The 24,317-nt window shown below is 44.3% G+C and overlaps 1 protein-coding gene and 1 long non-coding RNA gene across 8 annotated transcripts in view; one reads left to right on the forward strand and one right to left on the reverse strand.

Moving 5' to 3' along the window:
* The window catches only part of TMEM164 (transmembrane protein 164), a 177,148-nt gene that overhangs the window by 40,163 nt on the left and 112,668 nt on the right, over positions 1–24,317 (forward strand). The gene's annotated exons all lie outside the window — the stretch shown is intronic.
* On the reverse strand, positions 770–23,907 carry LOC115507747. Its single transcript, XR_003966783.1, has 3 exons — positions 23,836–23,907; positions 16,965–16,967; positions 770–780 (listed from the first exon to the last, which is right to left on the reverse strand). It is a non-coding gene; the product is annotated as an uncharacterized LOC115507747 (long non-coding RNA).

Genomic DNA, 24,317 nt, shown 5'->3' on the forward strand with positions numbered 1-24,317 from the left:
AAGGGATTTCCTTACTGACTGCTGACTGCATAAACAGAGTGAATGACTTTCTTCTAACCCCAGAGACACTTCTTTGTTATTTTGTATCCTCCACCATTCCTAAAATCTGTTTATATTGGAAGTGAAAACTAAAGCTGTCGTTATCACCAGTGATAAACTATAGGACTTAAAAAATATTCCTTTTTTTTTTTTTTAAGAGAGCACGTTAGTGAGAGTGTGTGAGTGCGGGAAGGGCCGAGAGAGAGAGGGAGAATCCCAAGCGGGCTCCGTGCTCAGTGTGCAAAGCCTGACACGGGGCTCGATTCCATGACCCTGAGGTCCTGATCTGAGCTGAAATCAAGAGTTGGACAATTAACCAACTGAGCCACCCAGGCACCCTGTGAAGGGCTGTTTTAAAGAAGGGGTGATAGTTGGCACATGGTAGCTCTGAAGCAGGGAACAGACAGAATGATGTTGGTTTGGGTACCCAATTTAGAATGATAAGAGGAAAATCAATTCATGTTGTTAAGTGTTACAGGAAAACCCTTAAGCCCCTTAGGGATAGTCATGAGATAAGACTACGTATCAAATTCTTTCCTGCGTCTTCAGAGCTTTGCAACTCTGGTCTTGAGAGCTAACATACAGTGTTATATTAGTTTCAGGTGTACAATACAGGGGTTCAACAACTCCGATCTTTTGAAACCCCTACTTAGAATCTCTTCAAGTCCGGTAGGCTCTGGTCTGAGTTTGAGAAACATTGATTTCAAGGCAGCACCGCCCTTCATCCCTCTTCATCTGTTCCTGGGTTTTCAAGATGGCCACCGCCAGGTGTTCCTATCATTGTGACCTATCGGTTTTCAGTGTTCTCAGTGGTTTGTTTTCTTCTGTGTCCAGGCACTTGTCACTAGTCAGGCTCCTCTTGACTTCATCCGGGGAGGCATTTATTATTGTTGCAACTGGGGATTGACAGGGGAAAAGAAAGTTATCTAAGGGAAAGGGTACAGGTAGTAGAAGTGTCTGACAGCCATTATTAGGTGGCTGTCAAAATCGCGTGCTTTACTCTCCGGCATGTACCACTCCGGGGAATGAAATAATCCAAGAATGATAAGCTCCCACTTGCCATCTGTCAGATTGTGATGCTGCCTGCCTTGTTCTAGTTAACACTGAACACTGACCTCACGTGGCACTTGGAGAAACTTAGAGAAAGATAAGATGATCACAGGACGTAAAGCGAACTGAACTGATGGAAAGGCTGCCCGGAGATGGGCCAAAGGCAAGTGGTATCAACTTATCAGCATTTGTCTATCTTATGTTCTCTTCCCCTTTCTTCTTTATCATGGCAGCATGGTGTTTTCCCCTGTGATACAACATGTTTGCCTTATTTTCCCAGCTTGGTGAAGTTAGTTTAGTAGGGGTGGAAGGCAGCGAGGTTTGGGTTGGGGTCAGGTGCTGTTGTTTTTCCCAGCTGAGAACCTAAGAATAAGGGTGTTTGAAGCTCATGAATGGACATGTCAGTTATCTTTCAGATTACACGCAAAGCATCAGGCTTGTACATATGTATTTTACTGTGCTTTCTGGTCCATGTTCCCTTTGAAGGCAAACTATTTATTCTATGCCAGCTGTGCCCGGAGGCAGCAGCCATAATCTGTGCCAGAGAACCTGCCTCCCTGGCTTGGGTTGATTGGACTAAGGGTTGGCCACCTGTCTCCAAAATAGCCCAACCATCACGTGGTAAGCAACATGGGTTTGACAAGATGAGTGGGGCCAATCGTATTCCCCTCCTAGGAGGTTAGAATCAGGAAGCTGAGAGACTAAATAAGGCAATTTGCAGCAGGGACAAGAGCCAAAAGATGATGAAGGAAGCTGCCATGTCAGGCCATGTCTAAGGAGACAGAAGGAAACAGAAACTGAGTAAACACACGAAGCTAATAAGAGGACTAGAAATGCCCTAAGAGACAGATGAGCTGTTCCCCACAACCACCTTGACCCCAGACCCACCTTCCAGTTCTCCTGAGGCCAAGCTTTATCCTGTACCAAGATTCTCATTGGGTACCTGTTTCAGTTTTCACCATAAACCTTCCTTTTCTTGAGTCAGCTTGAGTAGGACTCTGTTCTCTTGCAATAAAAATTGCCAGACCAACCCTTGCTGTCTTTTGTTGTTTTGATAAGAGTGGAGAAAAAAAAAAGATAGCAGGTGTTGGTGAGGATGTAGAGAGATTGTACAGTGTCCTTGTACACCGTCGACAGGAACGCAAAATGGAGCAGCCACTACGGAAAACAGTATGGAGATGTCTCCAAAAATTAAAAATAGACCTATCCTATGATCCACCAAACCCACTTCTGGGTATTTATCTAAAAGAATTGAGATTGAGACCTCAGATATTAGCCCGCCAACGTACATTGCAGCATGGTTTGCAGTAGACAAGATGGGAAAACAGCCTAAATGTCCACTGATGGATGGATGAATGGAAAAAGGAAATGTATACATGTACAATGGAATATTTCTCAGCCTTCAAAAAGGAGGAAATCTTGACCTAGGCTATGACATGGATGAACCTTGAGGATAATAGGCTAAATGAAACAAAGCATGATTCCACTTCTAGGAGGTATTTGAATAGTCAAACCCATTGAATCAAAGACTAGAATAGTCGCTACTAGGGGTACTGGAGGGCTGGGAAAGTGCTAACCCACAGACACAAAATTTCGATGATACAAGATGAACAAATTCTAGAGATCTGCTGTACAACATAGCACCAACAGTGAATGGTATTCTACCGTGCACTTAAACATTTGTTCGGAGGGTAGATCGTGTGTGAAGTGTTCTCACCAGCACAAAATAAAATGAATTGTCAGACCAGATCTAGGCCCCAACCCTTAGGACTGTTGACTTCGCGGGTGGGCCAACGACCGTTGGTTCAAGTTTAGGGTTAACGTTAAGTGCCAAAGTCTATTCTAGGCACTATGGGGAGCAGTGGAAAAACACAGGTACCTCATTATTTCTCTCGAGTTCAGCGCTGACGTCGGGGCTTTAAGTCTGTGTTCCTGGCAAACGGTGAGAATGAAGAGAGGCAGGGATCCTGACTGTTCATTTATCACTTCCCAGCTCTCAACCAACAGGGGGCCTTCTTTATCCTATTTAGCCCCTCAGTGGAATATTTGCCTTTGATTTATTCCTCTTTCCAGTCAACTCTTGATTATTCATGTAATAGAGGAAAGCATTAATGTGAATAATACAAGACCTGCCCCACCTTGGCCGCTTTTCCCTGCCACAGCAGCACTGAGTTCCAGAAATGGAAACCAACTAGCAGGAGAGGTAAGGCTGAAAACAGCTAGGGCAAGGCCAAGCAAATTAACATTGTTTCTTCTCCCACTTTTATACCTTCCTTCTGAACGGTCCCCCTTGAGTTCCTTTTCTGGTGCCCATGGGAGATTGCCAGACGGTCCCCCTTGAGTTCCTTTTCTGGTGCCCATGGGAGATTGCCAGAAAGGCGCTGCCATCTGCTTGATTAAAGTAAAAATATGGGATTTTTAAAGACCAAAATGTAGTCGGGGGCAGGTCGACTGACTGGGACGCTGTTTTTGTTTTTTGGTTTTTTTCTTTCTCTCGTCTATTTTACCCTCTTGTCAGCATTCCACATCAGAGCCAGCCAGCTCTTTGACTGGCAACCATTATTCTTAGTTTGGCACTCGGGGCTCAGCTAGCTCAAATATCTGCAGTGGGGTTTCTTCAAGTTTGGTTCTTGAGCCCCTTGCATCTGAGCAGGGGCCTTATTTTTTTTAATGCTGATTCCTGGGCCCACCTCAAACCTATGGAGGTCCAGATATGGGGGAGGGGAATTGGCCCAGAAATGTGAGTTGTAACCCACCCCTCTCCAGGTGATATCTGTGCACACCCAACTTTGAGAATGACGACTCAGTCAAATCACCTGTGGAGATTTATTTGGAGGGTAGTTCTGGGAAATTGCCAACACTTGCATTTCCCTCCCTGTTAGTAGACCTAATGAGTGGGTGTGGACAGTGAGGCAATCCAGGTGTCACTGGGAGTTTTTCTGAAGATAGACAAGGTGGGGTGCTCTACAGAAAGGACAGTGAGGAAACACGGAGATGCCACCATGCAAAAATCCAATGGTTCTGAACACTCCCAATATCTGTTGAATTACTGTCTTGAGAATTGGCAGTTGATTGAGCCAGGGACATAGGACATGTGTGTGCCTTATAGACTCATTTTGCATGTTTTCTGCTCAAGAGACCACCCTCTTACGCATTTCTGCATTGTCTCTATTTAGAGTTGGCCCTCGCCAACATATTTGGGGTTTTGTGGTAATTTAAATATATAAATAGGAACTACATGATGCCATTCAATGGTTGTCCCTAAGTATAACCCTACTAATTAAAATGAGGGTATTGTGTTTGTTTTAAGACCATGGTTAGAGTGTTCAGTCTCCGTGCCCCCCCCCCCAAAAAAAAAAAACACTGGCTGTACGGAGTAAAGCAGGATCCTGTGTTTCACTGCTTTCCAGGCATTCCCAAACAACTGTTGAATGGGTTTTGTTCCAAAAGTTGCTTTGGAAGTCTGTTTAGAATTCAGATTGCATTTTCCCATGGACACAGTATACTTGGGGGTCAGGTTCCCAGACCAGCTGGCAAAAGTCTATTTAATCTGAAGTAGAATGGAAGTACAGTCCCCCACACCCTAACGAGGGCTCCTACCAGTGTTTTTATGGGAAAAAGCACCAGGGTTTCAGGCCTGTGATCCTAGATACACATCCTAGGTTCAGTCTATGAGCAGAATCATAGGGATTTATTGTTGGAGGAAACTCCTTCATCTAGCTTCCTAGGTATGATATGGCTTCTGTACTTCTATAGCATGATTTCTTTCTTCCTTTCTTTTTTTTAAAAAATTTTTAATTAAAAACATTTTTAAGTTTATTTATTTATTTTGAGAGAGACAGATAGCACGAGTCGGGGAGGGACAGAGAGAATCCCAAGCAGGCTACACGCCAACAGCAAAGAGCCCGACAGAGGGCTGGAACTCATGAAACCCTGAGATTGTGACCTGAGCCGAAACCAAGAGTCGGATGCTTAACTGAGCCACCACCCAGGTGCCCCCCTTTCTTTCTTTCTTTTTTTTTTTTATAAAGTAAGCTCTAAGCCCAAGGTGGGGCTTGAACTCATGACTTCAAGATCAAAAGTCACATGTGCCACCGATTCAGCCAGCCAGGTGCCCCTACGGCATCATTTCTATCATGTTTCCCCTGGCACTCTATATGATCCAGGCAAGAGGAACTACTTTGAGTTCCTGAAACTTGTCTCTGTAACTTCTGGGCCGTTGAAGCTTATACTCACTGCCTGGAACTCCCACCCCCTGCCTGCTGCCTAATTGATGGCTCTGGTACAGGCTCTCAGAACTCTGATCACTGTTTTTATTATAGTATGATTTGTGTGTTTTATGTCACTTCTCTTCCTTCCTGCCGGGACTGCTCCACAAAAGCAACAACCATGTCCGTTAATTGCTGTGGTGTCCCTAGCACTTAGCCTCGTGTCTGGCAGGTTCTTGTTAACTATATGGCAAGTGAATGAATCATTTTAGTTTAGGGGTTCTCAACCTTTTTGTAGCTGCCGGGCACATAATGGATGGTCTTCATGTGCTCAACCAACCGAGCTAAGGGCCGCATCAATAAAAAGGTAATATTTATGTTCTGCAGAATTCCCAACTGCCGTATCTGTGACTTATTTTGCTCTCCGACTGCAGAAAGCAACAGTGTGAACTATCTGAGGGAGAGCTGTGCAGATGAATATCCATGCACGTAATTTGCAAACTTCAGCGTTTTGACTGTTATTCACAACAAATCCCTTGCTTCAGCTCTCTCGCCTGCGTTTATTTATTTATTCTCTAAACAAAGTCTGCAGGCACAGAAACAACTTCTCTGCCTGTAGATATTTGAGGCAGTCTCAAGTCACTTGACCCAGGGTCACTGCTGGGGCTGAGCTGGGGGGAAAAAGGAATAGTGAAGTCATACAGAAAGTACCTTCTTGTACTTTAGGTTGGGTTCATTAATGCTGGGCCTGGAGGAGAGGTAAGGAAGTACAGTTTACCCAAGGCACGGCATACAGAGTTGGAGACATAACAGATGGCTTTTCATTATTCCAGAATTCCACATTTGTAAAGAGTGTGGAACGCGACCGAATGCTCAGTGGGTATTTCTTGATTGTGCGATCGGCAGCAATCACCCTGCTGGCGTGATGAGGATACCATTTAGAAATTTTCATACCGCCGAGCATTTAATTGATAAGCTCGAGGTTTTGCTAAGTGCTGTTTCTGTTGTTAGTTTGATGTAGCTCTGTAGAGCTAGGAGGAACCTTCAGGCCATTTGGTTTGGGGCCCTGCTTCGTCTATTAAAAATCACATAGTCCCTTACATACCTGTTGCTAAATGTAAATTTGCCCCTCTCGTTATGACTCCTGTGGATTTCTTCTGCTCAGTTTGGAAGCTACCATAGTACTTCGTGAAAGGACACAGCCTAATGGGTCACATACGGAAGGTTCAAAAGCATTTAGGGGAAAGGCCCCATCTGTGGGCCCCTGGAGAGGAAGGGAGAGCAGTGCTTTTCCAGCTGTAAGCCTGTGACCTGGGGTAGGATTCTTGCAGACGGTATGTGGCCGGACAGCGTAGCTCATTTCTCTGAGGGCCTTCCAGGAGGACACGCTCTGGGAGTCCCGCATCAGGCTGGTTATTTCTCCCTGTGGTGAAGAAAACGGCTGGCACGTGGCTAATTAAAATTCTAAGCCCAGAAGCCAAAAAGCTCAAAAGCTTGTGAGAGGTGAGCGTCCTTCCATCCTGCCACCCCAAATCCTCAGAGACTGATGGGTCCATATCCTAATGAATAATAAAGTTAAGTGGCATTGGTGGTATACCTTTAAGAAAAGGTAATGTATGGGGGGGCGCCTGGGTGGCTCCATTGGTTAAGCATCAGCTTCTGTCTCCTGATCTCAGCTCAGGGTCTTGACCTCAGTTCAGGTCTTGATCTCAAGGTCGTGAGTTCAAGCCCTGCTCTGGAGCCTACTTAAAAAGGGGGGGGGGCACCTGGGTGGTTCAGTCAGTTTAGCTTCAGCTCAGCTCATGATGTCGTGGTCCATGAGTTCAAGTCCCTCATCAGGCTCTCTGCTCTCAGCACAAAGTGCGCTTCTAGTCCTCTGCCCCCCTCTCTTTCTGCCCCTCCCCTGCTCGAAATGGCACTGTCTCAAAAAAAAAAAAAAAAAGGTAACGTATATTTGCTTGCACACCCCTTCTTTAATGTTACTCTGAGTAAACTGGACTGAGGGAAATCGAGTGTACCTGGAAGGGCTACTCTTGAAGTCGTCATGCGTTGCCTTCCCCCTTGTGTCTTACCGAACCACCAACTTCTGGGTCGTTTGCATCTGCCTCAGTTCCTCCTCTTAACAGGTGGCAAAAAGCATTTTGGTTCTAGGTACAATGCAAAGCTTCCTGGAGTGAACCAAATGTGGACCGCGCTGTAATTTGACGCAGTTTTCAGAAAAGAGCCCCTTTGGGTAAAGAAAAGCCCTTTTTCCTTTTTTTCTTTACTTCCCCCCCCCCCCCACTTAGGCCTCATCACATTTTGTCCAATTTCAGCTCATCGCAGGCTGAATTTTCCTTTTGATGTCTGCCTTCCAGAATAGCCCCTGCCTTGAAAAGGAGAACAAAAGGCCAACTCTGTGCCTTTCAATTTGCAGCAGCCCCAACCCTTTCATCCATCCCCGTGCTTCCCCTGCTTGGGAACAAAACCAGAGCTCCAGGGTCAGAGCATAGATGGAGGAAGAGCGCTTTTTAAAAACCCCGAGAGCAGGCGAATTTCATGTTTCATTGTCTTTCTGCTTGGCAATAGGGTCAGGGCAGGTAGGGAAGGGAGGGAGGGACTGGAGGGAAAAAATTGGTTTGTAACCTCTGCCAAAGCAGACATTCCCATCCTCCACCCCAGATAGTCCAATTCAGAAGACAGCGTGTTTTTAAGCGTGTAGTTTGCTAATTCAGGGTTGCTTTCCATCTTTATGGAAGGAGGCCTCTGTGTCGAGGTACCCAGTCCAGATGATGGAGCAGGAGTTTGAGGTGCTGACATTTGGGCACTCGCTCACACACCATGCTCTTGTTAAACTTGAGCTTCCCGTCCATCGCTCAGTGTGTGTGTTCAGCCTTCTCTGTTCCTTTTCTTCCGGTTCCTTTGGTTTCAAATCACAGAAGACTTATCTCTTTGTGCTCCCAGCTTGTTGTCTTGGTTACAGACTTCTTCGGACTGTCTTTTTTTTTTTTTTTTTTTTTTTTGAGGGGGAATATACTGCTTGAAGAAGAGTTTTAAAAATAGTCAGTGAGGACTCTTTCTCCAAGGATACTGGGCTATTCAGCAGTGGGGAGAACCGTGGTTTGCAAATGTGACTGTACATTGAAAATCCCCCAAAATACGACTGCTCAGGCCCGACCAGGTGAGTCAGGATCTTGAGGAGTGGGCCACAGGCGTTAGGATTTTATTTTCAGTAAATTGCGTAGATGGGTCTAGCGTGCATTCGGCATTTAGAGCCATTGTGTTTGAACAGCAAAGCCTAATACCTGTGCTCTGGGCTGCTTGAAATAGCTGAGGGAAATATGATCAACTTTTGTGTACCTTTAGTTTTTCTTGCTTAGAAGATGGGAGCAGTAAAGCTTGAGGAGTTAGAAGCCCACTGTGACTGCCCTGTCATTGCTATCACATACAAAAGAGTGACACCTTCCCTTAAAAAAAAAAAAACTATCCAATTATCTAGCTGGCTTGGTGTCTGGGCTGTTCACAGTGGCTTGAAGCTGTCTCAGGGATTAAAATAAATCGTTCCAGTTGCTTGAAGAAGGAGCTTATCTGGGGGGAGGAACGGTAGTTTCACTTTCCCCAGTGCAGTGTGGACAAAGCTTTCTGGGGTTTTTGAACCTACCCCAGCTTCGAGTTGACTCCCTTCTCATACCCCAAGTGGGTAGCAGAGTCAGGCACCATGTTTTTGTTCTTTTCGGAATTGCCTTTTTATCTTGTGATTCTAACATAAAAAGCAACACGTGCTCACCATCCAAGCCTGAAACGTTGCGAGAATACAACACGTAACAAAGAGAAAAAGTCCTTCAGAAATCTGTCTCCCAGCGATTAACTGCCTGTAAGCATGTTTTCCCTTCAGATTTTACGTTCAATTGGTTGTTACTTAAAAACTCCCGACAATTTGAAAGGAACAGAATAGGATGCTTGATTCCCTCTAAGCCCTGACTCTCCCCCCGCTCTCTTTCTTTCTCCCAGGAAACAAACCACCATTACCAGTTTCTTAGAAATCTCGAGAGGCAGTCTACACATAAGGCTTGGATATTTTAGAGTGACCAAGTCTATCTATATACCATAGGCACATCTCTTTGTTCATTTCATTTATTCATTCAACAAGTACTTGTCAACTGTCTTGTTTGTTCCAAGTACTCCGTTAGCTTCTGGAGCTATAGGAAGGGTCAGCACACAACTACGACTGCTTCCAAGAGCTTTCAGTGTAGCAGGAAGATGGACATTAAAAAAAAAAAACTGCAGGTCTGTAAGGTGAGAAACAGTAGTAAGCGTTGTGAAGGAAAAGAACTGAGTTTACTTGTGTCACTTTTTTTTAAATGTGTTTTAAAATTTATTTTTGAGAGAGAGGGAGAGACAGAGAGACACAGCATGAGTGGGGAGGGGCAGAGAGAGGGAGACACAGAATCCTAAGCAGGCTCCAGGCTCCCAGCTGTCAGCACAGAGCCCAATGCGGGGCTTGAATTCACGAACTGCAAGATCATGACCTGAGCCCAAGTCAGATGCTTAACTGACTGAGCCACCCAGGCGCCCCTATGCACATCACTTTCTAAATGGAGATTGAGAGTCCCCTTCCCCAACTTCCTAATACAGAGGTACTGATGGGAGAGTGATAGCAAGGACATAACCTTCCAGGCTTTAGTCTTGCCAGAATTTTCATCTGACAAAATGGCCTTCCCGGGAGTGAGGGTAATCCATCAGCCAGCTTTGTCATTGGTTGGCAGAGTGCTACCAACACGGTAGATCAGAAGACTTTTGCAGACAGTGAGCTTCTTGTAGTTGGGAACTGTGTCCTACCATCTCTTTGTGAGCCCATAACCCCAGCAAGGACAAGGCATCAGGTCACAGGTACTTCTCTTTTATTCTTAATTTATACCTTAGCAGCACTGCAAATGATTGGTATTCTTACTTCCATTTTATAATTTTTTTAAATGTTTATTTATTTTGAGGGAGAGACACAGCACAAGCAGAGGAGGGGCTGAGAGAGAGGGAGATACAGAATCCGAAGCAGGCTCCAGGCTCTGAGCTGTCAGCACAGAGCCTGACGTGGGGCTCCAACCCATGAAATGTGAGATCATGTCCTGAGCCAAAGTCAGACACTCAACCGACTGAGTCACGCAGGTGCCCCAACTTATTCCTATTTTAAAGATGAGAAAAGGTGTAAAAAAAACCTTCCTTCTTTAAAAACGTTCCTATTTCTCTTCCCTCTGCAAAGATCCTTGACCATAGTCAGATAGCTTGCCGGTGGCAGAGCTTTGGAAACATTTGCTGGCACACGTGGCCGTGACCCTGACATAGTTGGTCCCATTCCTACAGGGAACTGGACACCCTCTGTCCCTCCCACGGGTTCGCCTAGGCTCCGTTCCCTCACAGCTGTCTGGAACGGTTTTAAGACAACCAGATCATTCTATTCTAAATATTTTTCTGGGACTGAGGTCAAGTCAGCAGCATGATCCTCTCTTAAATGGGTCAGAGGAGGCGGACTCCCATGGCTCCTTAAAACATTGACCCTCTCTGTGCTTACTACCCCTCTTCCCCTCTCTTCCAGCTGGTGCCCTCAGCTGGGTTCCTGGGGAACTTTGATGTGTCTGACACTGTGTTATGCACTCTGGAGGCAACTCCTTAAAAGACAAATTATCATATAGGGGAGACAAAAGGTAGTACAGTAAAACCTTGGTTTGCGAGCATAATTCGTTCCGGAAACAGGCTTGTAATCCAGAGCACTTGGGTATCAAAGTGGATTTCGATATTTGCTCAGTTATGATCATGTGACTTTCAGCGTCACGTGCTACTCGTATTGCAAGACATCGCTCGTTTATCAAGTTAAAATTGATTAGAAGTGTTTGCTTGTCTCGCGGACACTTGCAGAACAGGTTACTCACAATCCAGGGTTTTACTGTATTGGCTACAAATGTGGTCTTTGGAATCACACGGTCCTGGGTTCAAAGCCTGGCATTTACTTAATAGTTGTGTGACGTTAGGCAAGTTAACTTTCCATATTAGCTTAATTTCCTCTTATGTAGCAGGGGCGGGGTGGGGTCGGGAATAGCACGTCTAGGATGGCTATGAGGAATACATGGGACATTATACATAAGGTGCTGAATATGGTGCCAGCCACATAGTAAAGCACTCAGGAAAGAACAGTTGCTGCCATTAATATCATTACTATGACGACAATGACTATTACTACTGCTATCATTACTAATAACGATAGTAGGAGACTAGTAGAGTGACAGTAAGCACAAATGTCGTTTAGGAAAAGAATGATCAGTTTTGGCGGGTGATCCAGGAAATCTCTGCAGAAGGTAGGAGAAGTGGAATGAAATATGCCAGGTAGAGCAAATATATGACCCTGGCTGAACTGAACCGGCATGGGGCTCAAAAGAAGGAACCAAGGGACACCTGTCTGGGTGGCCCAGTTGGTTAAGTGTCCTGATTCTTGATTTTGGCTCAGGTCATGATCTCACAGTGTGTGGGATCGATCCCCTCATGTGGCTCTGCACGGATGGTGCAGAGCATGCTTGGGATTCTTTCTCTCCCTCTCTCTTTTTCCCTCCCCCCTCTCTCTCTCTCTCTCTCCCAAAATAAATGAACGTTAAAAAAAAAAAGAAAAAAGAAGGAACTGAGTCAGCATCTGGTATATTCAGACTCTACTACCAGCTCACCTGTCTTTACAGCTGATATCTCCAGCCCTCTATGACTCCTGCATTACTACTTGCGATTTAGAGGGGGGCTTGTCTGCCGCTTGTCCTGCCTGCGCTTTAGAAGGTATCTGTACTTTGGTGGAGTCCACGTGGGTCCTAACTCTGCAACCTGGTTTGTGGGTTCAAAGCCTAATTTGTAGCGGCTTATCCAGGGGTGTTGGGTTAATACTCCCTAACCTTACAATTGACTTCACAATAAGCCACAAGGTGGATGAATGGATTGATGATGGTGGATTGATGATGGTGGAGGGGACCTGTATAGGGACATAACACTCATGTCTGTCAGTCAGGTTGCATCCTTCCTGATGGCCAGTTTCCTGAATGAAGCCAAATTAATCACGGGCTTTTTTGGTAACCTAAAATCAGAAGCTAACACAGTTGAAGGGTTTTGAGAGAGACAAGGTAGGTATGTCAACACTGTTGTATTGACCTGGACGTATATCTCCCCCCGCCCCCACCCCGCTACAGTTGGGAAAACATCGGAGACACTTTTTCTCTTGGATGTTTCTGTTTTTAATTCCATGCAAATACTATGTGCATGCTATGACCGTGTTCCTTTCCTGACTTTTTTAATCTTCTGGATAAGATTTGGAAAACATCCACTTCTCAGTAGCAATATAGTTATAGTGACTCTCTCGCTGAGTGTTCTTTTTGGCGTTCTTCCTAAACTCTATTGAAGTTTCTAAGCAGGGCTGCCACGAATGGCTTTGCACTGCACAACCCTAGGAGAGGGTGCCATTCACATAGACTATAATTGAATGGCGCCACTAGGGTTGTGCAGTGCACAACCTACACAACTGTACTCGGCGGCCCTGGCATAGTACTTTTCTCATCAAGGATAGGGTTTTGGGAAAGGTAGAGAGTAGCAGTTTGGAGCATTCTGAAGGCCTTAGTAAGGGGGCTGAAGCCTTGAGCTGCTGCTGTGACTAGGAAAGGAGGAGAGAAGTGCAGTTGTGGCTTTGGAGGGGGGGGTGTCCTCTGGCAGTATCTCCAGCCTTTTAAGGCTTCCCCACTTGGGAGAGTCTGACATTACTGCTTGCAGTTGAGCGGTGGTAGTCTTTCCTCCTATGGGAGGACTACTGACCTTCATTCTTTCACTAAATAATGTTTTGAGGGCCTGCTACATGAGGGTTGAAGAACAGGGAAGGATTTGCACGGGAGGGAGCATTTAAATGGGGATTTGTGAAAGAAGCAGGATACAAACATGTGAAAATGAGTTGTGAGGACACAGTTCCAGGGGAAGAGGGAAGAGCAAGAGGAAAGACAGATGGGAAACTGCATGGTGGGGTATATGGGTAATGGTGAATAGTTCATTTTGGTCCAGTAGAAAGGCACATGGAGTAGTGAGTGATGATGCTGGTTTCCTGGGGGGGTGCGGGCGGGGCGCAGTGTCAAGTGATAATAGGGGAGAGGAGGAACTTGGATTCCAAGTTAAGGAGTTTGGACTTCATTTAACACACATTATGGAGTCATCCTAAATTTGTTTTTTTAAAGATAGTTTGTTGAAACCTGAATCACATACTGTACAGTTGACCCATTTAAAGTGTTCAGTCAATGGTTTTTAGTATATTCACAGGTATGTGCAGCTATCACCACAATTTTGGACATTTTCATCACATCAGAAAGAAGTTCCATGCCGTTTAGCTGTTGCTCCCCCCACCCCCCATGTGCTCTAAGCAATGACTAATCTACTTCCTGTCTCTATAGATGTGCCTGTTCTGGACATTTCATAGGGAGTCATGTAGTCTTTGGTCTTTTTTTTTTTTTAATGTTTTCATTTATTTTTGAGAGACAGAAAAAGACAAGAGTGTGAGCAGGGGAGGGGGAGGGGCAGAGAGAGAGAGGGAGACACAGAATCTGAAGCAGGTTCCAGGCTCTGTGCTGTGAGCACAGAGCCCAACGTGGGGCTCAGACTCATGAACCGTGAGATCATGACCTGAGCCACAGTCAGACACTTAACCAACTGAGCTACCCAGGTGCCCCAGTGTATGGTCTTTTTTGACTGGCTTTTTTCACTTAGGATGTTTTTAAGGTTAGTCTGTGTTGTAGCAGGGATCAGTATTTCACTCCTTTTAATGGCCAAATAATATTCAATTGTATGGAGATACCACGTTTTGTTTATCCGTTCATTCACTGATGAACGTTTGGGTTGTTTCCACCTTCTGGCCGTTATGAACGAGGCTGCTATGAAAATCCATGTAGAAGTTTTTATATGGACATTTCTCTTGGTTATATACATGGGAAAGGAATTGCTAGGTCATATGATAAGTGTGTTTAGCCTTTCGAGAAGCTGCCAGACTGTTTTCTAGTGTTGCAGCGCCATTTTGCAACCCTAGCAGCAGCGTTTGTAGAGGCATACTTCAGAGGTATTGTGGGTTCAGTTCCAGACCACTGCAATGAAGCAGATATCACAACAAAATGAGTCAAATGAATTTGTTGCTTTCCCCATGTGTATAAAAGTTATGTTTATGCTATGCCATAGTCTATTGTGTTCCATACCATTATGTCTAAAAATGCAGTATACACACATTGATTTGGGGTCCCTGCGTGAGTCTGTGGGTTAAGTGGCCGACTCTTGACTTCTCTTCAGGTCATGATCTCACGGTTTGTGGGTTCAAGCCCCGCGTTGGGCTGTGCACTCAAAGTGCGTAGCCTGCCTCGGATCCTCTGTCTCCCTCTCTCTGCCCCTTTCCCACTTGCACTGTCTCAAAATTAAATGAATGTCAATAAAATAAAATAAAATACTTCAAGGGTGCCTGGGTGGCTCAGTCAGTTAAGCATCTGACTCTTGGTGAGATCAAGCCCTGTGTCAGGCTCTGTGCTGGATGTGGAGCCTGCTTAAGATTCTCTCTTCCTCCCTCTCCCTTTGCCCCTCCCCTGCACATGCTGTCTCATTCAAGAAAAGAATACTTCATTGCTAAAAAGGCTAACCATCTGAGCTGTAATCTTTCTGCTGGTGGAGGGTCTTGCCTTGATATTGATGGCTAGTGACTGATCAGTGTGATGGCTGCTGAAGGCTGGGGTGACAATGGCAATTTTCTTAAAATAAGACAACAATGAGGTTTACCACATTGATGGACTCTGACAAAGGATTTCTCTGTAGCATGCGATGCTGTTTGTTGGCATTTTACCCACAGTAGAACTTCTATAAAAATTGGCGTCAATCCTCTCAAACCCTACTGCCGCTTTATCAACTAAATTGATGTAATATTCTAAATCCTTTGTTGTCATTTCAACAATCTTCACAGCATCTTCACCAAGAGTAGGTTCCATCTCAAGAAACCACTTTCTTTGCTCATCCGTGAGAAGCAGCTCTCACCTGTTCAAGTTGTATCATGAGATTGCACCAATCCAGTCCCATCTCCAGGCTCCACTTAGGATTTTATTTCTCTTGCTATTCCCCCCACATCTGCAGTTACTTCCCCCACTGAAGTCTTGAACCCCTCAAAGTCATCCATGATGGTTGGAATCTACGTTTTCCAAACTCCTGCTAATGTTGGTATTTTGACCTCTTCCCGTGAATCATGAATGTTCTTAATGGCATCAGGGATGGTCAATCCTTTCCAGAAGGTTTTCAATTCAGTATGCCGAGATCCATCAGAGGAATCTTTATCTATGGCAGCTATATGGCCTTGTGAAATGTATTTCTTAAATAATAAGACTGGAAATTCAACATTACTCCTTGATTCACAGGCTGCAGAATGGATGTTGTGTTAGCAGGCATGAAAACAACATTAATTACACACAGTTCCGTCAGAGCTCTTGGGTGACCAGATGTATTGTCAAGGAGCAGTAATATTTCGAGAGGAATCTATTATTTTTCTGAGCACTGGGTCTCAACAGTAGGCTTAAAATATTCAGCAAACCATGTTGTGAACAGATGTGTTGTCATCCAGGCTTGTGTTGCTCCATTTATAGAGCACAGGCAGAGGAGATTTAGCATAATTCTTTTTTTCTTACTTTTGAGAGAGAGAGAGAGAGGGAGACAGAGGATCTGAAGCAGGCTCCACGCTGACAGCAGAGAGCCCAATGCAGGGCTCAAACCCACAAACCATGAGATCGTGACCTGAGCCAAAGTCGGACACTTAACTGACTGAGCCATGCAGACACCCCTAGCGTAATTCTTACATGTCCTAGGGGTTTTGGCTTGGTAAATGAGCATTGGCTTCAACTTAAAGGCATTAGTTTCAACCATCCATAACCAGCTGCATTAGCACTTAATACGAGAGTCAACCTGTTCTTTGAAGCTAGGCATTGACATTTCCTCTCTAGCTATGAAAGTCCCAGATGGCATCTTCTTTCAGTAAAAGTCTGTTTCATCTGCATTGAAAATCTGTTGTTTAGTGTAGCCACTTTCATTAGCTGTCTTGGCTAGATCTTCTGGAGAACTTGCTGCAGCTTCTACGTTAGCACATGCTGCTTTACCTTGCACTTTAACGTTTTGTGGAGATGGTTTCTTTCTTTAAACCTCATGAACCAACCTCTGCTAGCTTCAAACTTTCATTCTGTGGCTTCCTCACCTCTCTCAGCTTTTATGGAATTGAAGAGAGTGAAGGCCTTGCTCCGGATTAGGCTTTGGCTTCAGGGAATGGGATGGCTGATTTGATCTTCTGTCCACACCGCTAAAGCTTTCTCTCCATATCCGCCAAAAGCTGTTTCGCTTTCTTATCATTCATGTGTTCACTGGAGTAGCACTTTTCATTTCCTTCAAGAACGTTTCCTTTGCATTCACAGCTCGGTTGTTTGCCTCAAGAGGCCCGGCTTTCAGCCTTTCGGCTTGGAACGTACCTTCCTCACTAGGTTTAATCATTTCTAGCTTTTGATTTAACGTGAGAGATGTGTGACTCTCCCTTTCACTTAAATACTTAGAGGCCATTGTAGGGTTATTAATTGTGTCCACAGCCAGCCAATAGAGCAGACAGAACACCTGTATTAAGTTCACTGTCTTATGCAGGTGCAGTTACAGAATTTTGTGGGTGTAGAAACAATTACAGTTTAACATCAAAGGTCACTGATCACCCAGGTGCCCCTGGATGGCCCAGTTGTTTAAGCACCTGACTCTTGATTTTGTCTCAGGTCATGGTCTCATGGTTTGTGAGTTTCAGCCCCGCACTGGGCTCTACACTGACAGTGTGAAGCTTGTCTGGGATTCTCTCGCTCCCCCTCTCTCTGCCCCTCGGTCACTTGCCTGCTCGCTTGCTCTCTCAAAAATAAATAAACTTAAACCATTAAAAAAGAGAATAAGAACCTAATAATAATGTATGAATTAGAGTAAAGGAGGGAAGACACTGGAGACCTGAAGATCAGATAGGAAATTATTATAGTAGCTCAAGAAAATAATAGGGACTAAACTAGGAAAAGATAGGATAAGTGTCAGATCCATTGAAAAAGTTGAAGTGTCAGCGTGACAGGACTTGGGGACTGACTACATGTGGGGGCTGAGGAAGAGGGGTGCCATCGAAGATGGCTCCGAGGTTTGAAAATAGGCTGATTGGATAACAGTACTTTTTTTCTACTTTGTGTTTTAAAATTATTTTTAATTTACAAAATTTTAAAGCTATTACAGAAGATGACTGTATAGCCTTTACTCAGCTTCCCTGATGTTAACATCTTGCATAATCATGGTAAAATTATTAAAACTGAGAAACTGTCACTGCTGCTATGAACTGAACTATAGATTTTATTCAGATTTTACCAGTTTTTTCACAAACGTCCTCTTACTGTTCCAGGATCCAATCCAGGATCCCACATTGTATTTAGTTGTCATGTCTTCTTAGTCTTTTCCATCCATGACAGTTCTTCATCCTGTCTTTCATTATCTTCACGGTTTGAGGACCGCTGGTAAGTTACTTTGTAAAATGTCCTTATTTAGATTCAGCTGATTTTTTTTTCAGGCTTATATTTGGGCAGTTTGGGCAAAAACAGCGCAGAAGTGATGTTGTACCCTTCTTGTGCATTATATCAGGAGGTACATGATGATATGTCTTATTAACCAGGGTCACTTGGTTAAGATGACGTCTGCCAGATTTCTCCACTATGAAGTTCCCAGTTTTCCTTTGTAATTAACAAGTAGCTTGCATGCAAAAGTAATACTTGCATTACTAATCGGAGCAGCTATCAATGGTTCTTGCCTGTATCAGTGTTAGCTACAGTGTTTGCCTAATGTTGATTTCCTTTTTCCCTCATTCCTTCTGCCTTTGTCAGTTGGAATTCTGCAGTTCGAAGAGATGTCTTTTCTCTCCCATTCTTCAAGCAAGCAGTTATAGAGGAAAGAGGTTAGACATGTTACACCAGATTTAGGCATGTTACGTCTCGGGTACATGTAGATGGAAATAGAAAGCATTTGGTAGCTGCATAGAAACAAAAGTTGAGGTCAAGTATTGGAGGCAAGCACTATTATGCTTTTCCATTAAAATTTTTAAAAAGTTTTTTTTTAATGTTTATTTATTATTGAGAGACAGAGAGACACAGAGTGTGAGCAGGGGAGGGGTGGGGGGGGGGGGAGACACAGAATCCGAAGCAGGCTCCAGGCTCTGAGGCGTCAGCACAGAGCCCGACGTGGGGCTCGAACTCAAACTGTGAGATCATGACCTGAGCCGAAGTCGGACACTTAACTGACTGAGCCATCCACGCTCCCCTCCATTAAAAATTTTTTAAAGGTTTATTTATTTTTGAGAGCGAGAAAGGGAGCTCATGTGGGGAAGGGGCAGAGAGAGAGGGAGACACAGAATTGGAAGCAGGCTCCAGGCTCTGAGCTCTCGGCACAGATCCCAACATGGAGCTCAAACCCACGATCCACGAGATCATGATCTGAGCCAAAGACAGCTCTTAACCAACTGAGTCACCCAGGTGCCCCATGCTTTTCCATTTTAGAATGTAGAACCCGGGTTTGGGGTGGAAACCCAAGGCATAGTGGGAAATAAAACTGGCAAGGCAGTGGGCGGCAATGTTGCTGAGGGACTTCATTGCCTTACAAACAACTTTGGACTTTGTTCAGTGGCTCATCAATGCCAATTTAAGATTTAGCAGGAGGGAAAGATTGAAGGGCACCTGGGTGGCTCCAGCAGTTAAGCATCTGACGTCGGCTCAGGTCATAATCTCACAGTGTGAGTTCAAGCCCCACATTGGGCTCTGCACTGATGGTGTGGAATCTGCCTGGGATTCTCTCTCTCACTCCCTCTCTCTCTGCCCCCGCCTGATGTGTGCATGCATGCACTTTCTCTTTCTCAAAAATAAATAAACTTGAAAAAAAAAGGAGGGAAAGATTGATAATTAGATCCTAGTTCAAAATCTATGGCACTGTGTGTAGCAATTGAGAGCTATGTAATACTCCAAATTCAATAAAATCTAAGTACCTAATGGGTTCTACAAGCTATTGGGAAAAAAAAGAGAGGTGTAACTTACCTGTAGTTATTGAAGACAGCTTTGTGGAGGAAATAGAACTTGCCATGGGCTTGGATGGAATTTGCAGTGAGAGAAGAGAAAGGGCATCCAAGAAGGATGCTGCTATCAATAGCTCGTACTTATTTTTATTTCCTTACAGTGTGCCAGGCACTGAACTAAGCGCTTCAAGCATTCAGTCCTCACCTCTACCCTATGAGATAGCCCTGTCGTAATCCCCACTTGACAGATGAGGAAACTGAGCCTCGAGTAGTTAAGTCTTCTCTGCTTGTAGGCAGCTGGAGAAAGGAAGCCATATAATACATCAGACTGTTATTTGCACGCATGGAGATTTGCAAGCCTTAGGAAAAAAAAGTTAGAGGAATTGGAAATTCAATCTGAGCTGTTGCTGATGTAGCTCACAGTAGGGATGGAGTTTCTATTGAGATCAGAATAATTATAGCTATTGTGTATGGAGGGCTAGCTATGGACTAGGGATCGTGCCAAGAGTGTGGCTTGCTCGATTGCATTTGATCCTCTCCAAAACCTTGTGAGACATGGATACTATTTTGATCCCTAATTTAGCAATGGTAATCCCTCCAGTTTCTTGCCCAAGCCCATCATGCTGGTGAGTGGCAGAGCCAGCGTGTAGACCCAAGTTTGTTTTGACCCTAGAGCCCATAATCTGCACCAGTTAGCAGTGCTACCTGTCCTGTTTCCATCCTCTCAATAGGGATGAATTTGCCAATGGGACCAGAAAACTTGGGTGTTTATGAGCCCTGGACAGTGCTTGGGTGCGGACAGTATGAAATATGCCTTTGTGACTCTCCTCATTCGATATCTCAGTGGTTGACCAACCCCATTCTTTTTTTAAGGTATAATTGAAACAGGTTACAATCTGGTCTTTGAAGTCTGGGAACTATTCTGGTTTTAAGATGACCTTATAACCTTATTAATCCACTTTATGTTGATTCGAAAGCCCAACTCTTTATAGGAACTTTATTTCCCCTTTGTCTAAATTCCTGAAGGAAGGGTCTCTTTTTGTAAGCTCCTTATAGTGACAAAAATCATCCTTTCTCAGAAAGAGGTAAGCAGAAGGAATTAATGGAAGGAAAGTGGGTGGGCATTTAGTCAAAGGCTTCCTGGAGAAAATGATGCTCAGTTTTGTATTTGAAGGGTAAATAGGGATTAGCCAGAAAAGAAAAGGTGAGAAGGCCTTTTTGGAGGAGTGAATCATGTTTGCGATGGAGATTGAAATTTTAAAAATAAAATGATGAAAATATTAGGAAAACAGTAGGTGACTCTTGTGTAATCCCAGCGTTGTAAGACTTTTAAACATCATATCAAAGACAGAAGCCATAAAGGAAATGACAAATACATCTGATTACATAAAGATAAAAAAGCTTCTGTACATCAAAATACTAACATTAAGCAAAGCTACAGCAGTGACGACCTGGGGGAAACATTTGCAATAAATATCAAATAATCTGTATAAAGTGTCATTAAAACATAAATAGCTCTTAAAACTCAGTGAGAAAAAGAACATACCAGTTGTAAAACAGGCAGAGGCCACAGATGGTCACGTCCGCAAAGAAGAAATACAGCTGTCCAAAAAACATATTAGAAAATAGTTGAACGTTTCTGGTCATTTGAGACATGCCATTTAAAGCAGTAAGTTGTACGTGTGTGTTATTGGAGAGGAAAATAATTTTCTTTCTACCCTTCTAGGTTCTTGGTTAAGACCCCCCACTCCCACCGTAATAAAAGACTGATTAACAGAAGAAAAACAAATGGAAGTTTCATAGCATGTATATGTCCCTCCCACATATATGGGAGAGACCCAAGAAAACTGAGTAACTCCCTGGAATGGCCCAAGCTATCACCTTAGATACCATCTCCAGCCTTAGAGACAGAAGAAAGATGTTGGGTGGTGGGGCTGGTGTAGGGCAGAAGGTCAATTATGGGAAGAGACTAGAAAGAGCATGGTGATCAAGGGTAAGGTCATTATGCAGGTTGAGGTCAGAGTCTTCTCCACTGATAAGACTTTCTAGAGTCTGAATCATCCTCCTTTTCCTGGTACAGAGGGGGAGCCATTCTTAGAAGTGGAGATTTCCCTTATAAATGTACGTGTCTCCTACAGAAGGGTAACGTCTACTCACTTTCCTGAGCTTCTCCCATGTCTGCTGTTTTTTTTTTTTTTTTTAAGTAACCAGCTAAAATCATCCTTATGCCAAAGAGACATATTTCAGGGTGGCCAATTCTGCTCCCCTTCCATGTTTTGCCTTTTAAACAGGTTGTAGCAGAAACACGTTCTCCTATGTTGCCAGTGGGAGTATAAATTCAAATAAATGTTCTCGAAGGCAGTTTAGAATTATAGGTTAAAAGCCTTAAACTGTATATTCCCTTTGAAGACCTAGAAATTCTACTTGTATAAATGCAGACTAAGTGAATAGTAAAGGATCTGAAATTTTAGACAAAACATGCACGTGCAGTAGGAAGAGAGTGGTTGAGTACATTGTTGCAGATCTACATAATTGAATCAAATGAAGCGCTTAGAAAATGAGGTTGTAGAAGTGTGTTTATCAACATGGAGCGAGTTCAGAGTACAGTTTGGCACAAAGTGTGAGGTTTCCAGGCTGGAAAGGTAGACAGGGTCTGGAGCGAAGAAAGCTTTGCCTGCCATGCTAAGCAGCTTGGGCTTTTTCTGTGAGTACTGGCAAGTCATTCAAAGATTTTATTTTATGTTACTTTATTTTTTAAATGCTTTTTTGGCAAAGTTTATTTTGAGAGAGAAAGAGACAGCGCAAGTGGGGGAGGGGCATGGAGAGAGCCAATCCCAAGCAGGCTCCCTGCTGTCAGCACAGGACCCAATGTGAGGCTCGAACTCCTGAAACTCCAAGATCACGACCTGAGCCGAAACCAAGAGTCCAACGTGTAACCGACTGAGCCACCCAGGCGCCCCTGAAGGATTTTAAATGGCAGGTTAGAATGGTGTTTTAGGTAGATCTTTCTTCCAGCAGTGTGCCTGGAACGTGGGAGACCAGTGAAGAGATTACCTCAGTGGTCCAGGGAGCGAGGATGAGGGTACAAGAGTATGATCATTAGTGAATAGAGCCTAGGACAGACTTTGGGCAGTTGAAGGAATGGACCTTTCCTATGGTGGATAAAGGTTATAGTCGCTCAGGAATCCCCAAATAGCTGTGTACCATCATAGGATCGTGGGAGATAGAACCAGAATAAGAGCTAGAGGGTTGGGCCTGAGAAGATTGCGTGCCAGGCCACCACTACCCTGGTCCTCTCTCACTGTTTCTCTTTCATTTAGTTCCCCCCCTCCACCCTTCTTCACTGCTTTACATGGCTAGTCCCTCATTTAGGGTGGTCTTGGCAACTGGCCGGCCCCTCTTCCCAATTACATTGCCATTGTACTCACACTTCATCCTGTGAACAAAAATTAATCTTCCTTAGGTGTTAGGAAAGTGGGGGTTTATCAGACCTCATGCTGGGGTGAAGCAGTTGATGGACTGGACAATGATGCCAATGAACTTGGGGCTGATGTACCTGTGGGAACAGGAACAGGAAGGTAGGACAAGTGATGTCTGAGAGGTAGGTTGGTGGGGGGGAAGGTGGGAACCTGGAACCAGAGCAGCTCAGAGGTAGAGGGCAAACTGGGACATCCTAGATCGGATGATTTGCAAAGAGCAGAAATGACACATTTCCAGTGTTAAAGAACAAAAGTCAACAGAGTAAGTTTGAGGATCTAGTTGACTTTATTAAGAGATCCATGAATCAGGCAGCATCCCATCTAGCAAGGGAGGGGTGTTGTACAGAATGGTTGATTTTTACAGGAAGTGGGGTGAGGCATGGAAGTTATTAGCAAAGGAGAAAAAAAAAAAGAAAGGATTGTTTCAGGCAAGGTCACCTTCTCATAGAGGGCAGGGCAGAAGGTCTTTATTAGGTGGATCAGGTCTTGTTCCTTTGCGGAATAGAATACCTACTTGGCGAGGACCAGAAAACTTCCAGATGATTGGCTAAATATTCTACTGGGGGAGCTGCAACTGCCCTTAATTCTTGGTTTGCTATCCTGGGGGTAAGTGACGCCACCTTGGGCCTGTGGCTTTCTTTTTATCACTGGGAGGGAGAGCCTTGGAGTAGTACAGGGAGCTTTCCTGGGAAATCTGAGAGGGTATGTTTTTTTTAATTTTTATCTTAAAAATTTTTTTTAATTTATTGTTTAATTTACATCCAAGTTAGTTAGCATATGGTGCAGCAATGATTTCAGGAGTAGATTCCTGGATGCCCCTTACCCATTTAGCCCATCCTCTCTCCCACAACCCCTCCAGCAACCCTCTGCTTGTTCTCCGTATTTAAGAGCCTCTTCTGTTTTGTCCCCCTCCCTGTTTTTATATTATTTTTGCTTCCCTTCCCGTATGTACATCTTAAAGTCCTCATATGAGTGACATCATATGATATTTGTCTTTCTCTGACCAGTTTCGCTTACCATAATATGAGAGGGTATGGCTTTGAATGGAACCTGTGTATTTTTTTCCAGGAAAAGACTTCAGTTTTGGAAGGATCCAAGGAATAGGGGTCCCTGGGTGGCTCAGTCGGTTAAGTGTCCGACTCTTGGTCTCAGCTCAGGTCATGGTCTCGCGATTCATGAGTTGGAGCCCCGCGTTGGGCTCTGTGCTGGCAGTGCGGAGCCTGCTTGGGATTCTCTGTGTCTCCTCCTCTCTCTGCCCCTCCCCTACTTGCTCTTTGTCTCTCTCTCTCTCTCTCAACAATAAATAAATAAACTTAAAAAACAAAGGATGCAAGGAGTATCAGAACCCAGCAGACCTGGTTCTGAATGAGAGGGGTTGGAGCTAAGGTGAACACATCTTTAGGGAATGCTGAACTCTGAAACCCATCTGTGTAA

The sequence above is a fragment of the Lynx canadensis genome, chromosome X (assembly GCF_007474595.2).
Source record: "Lynx canadensis isolate LIC74 chromosome X, mLynCan4.pri.v2, whole genome shotgun sequence".
NCBI lineage: Eukaryota > Metazoa > Chordata > Mammalia > Carnivora > Felidae > Lynx > Lynx canadensis.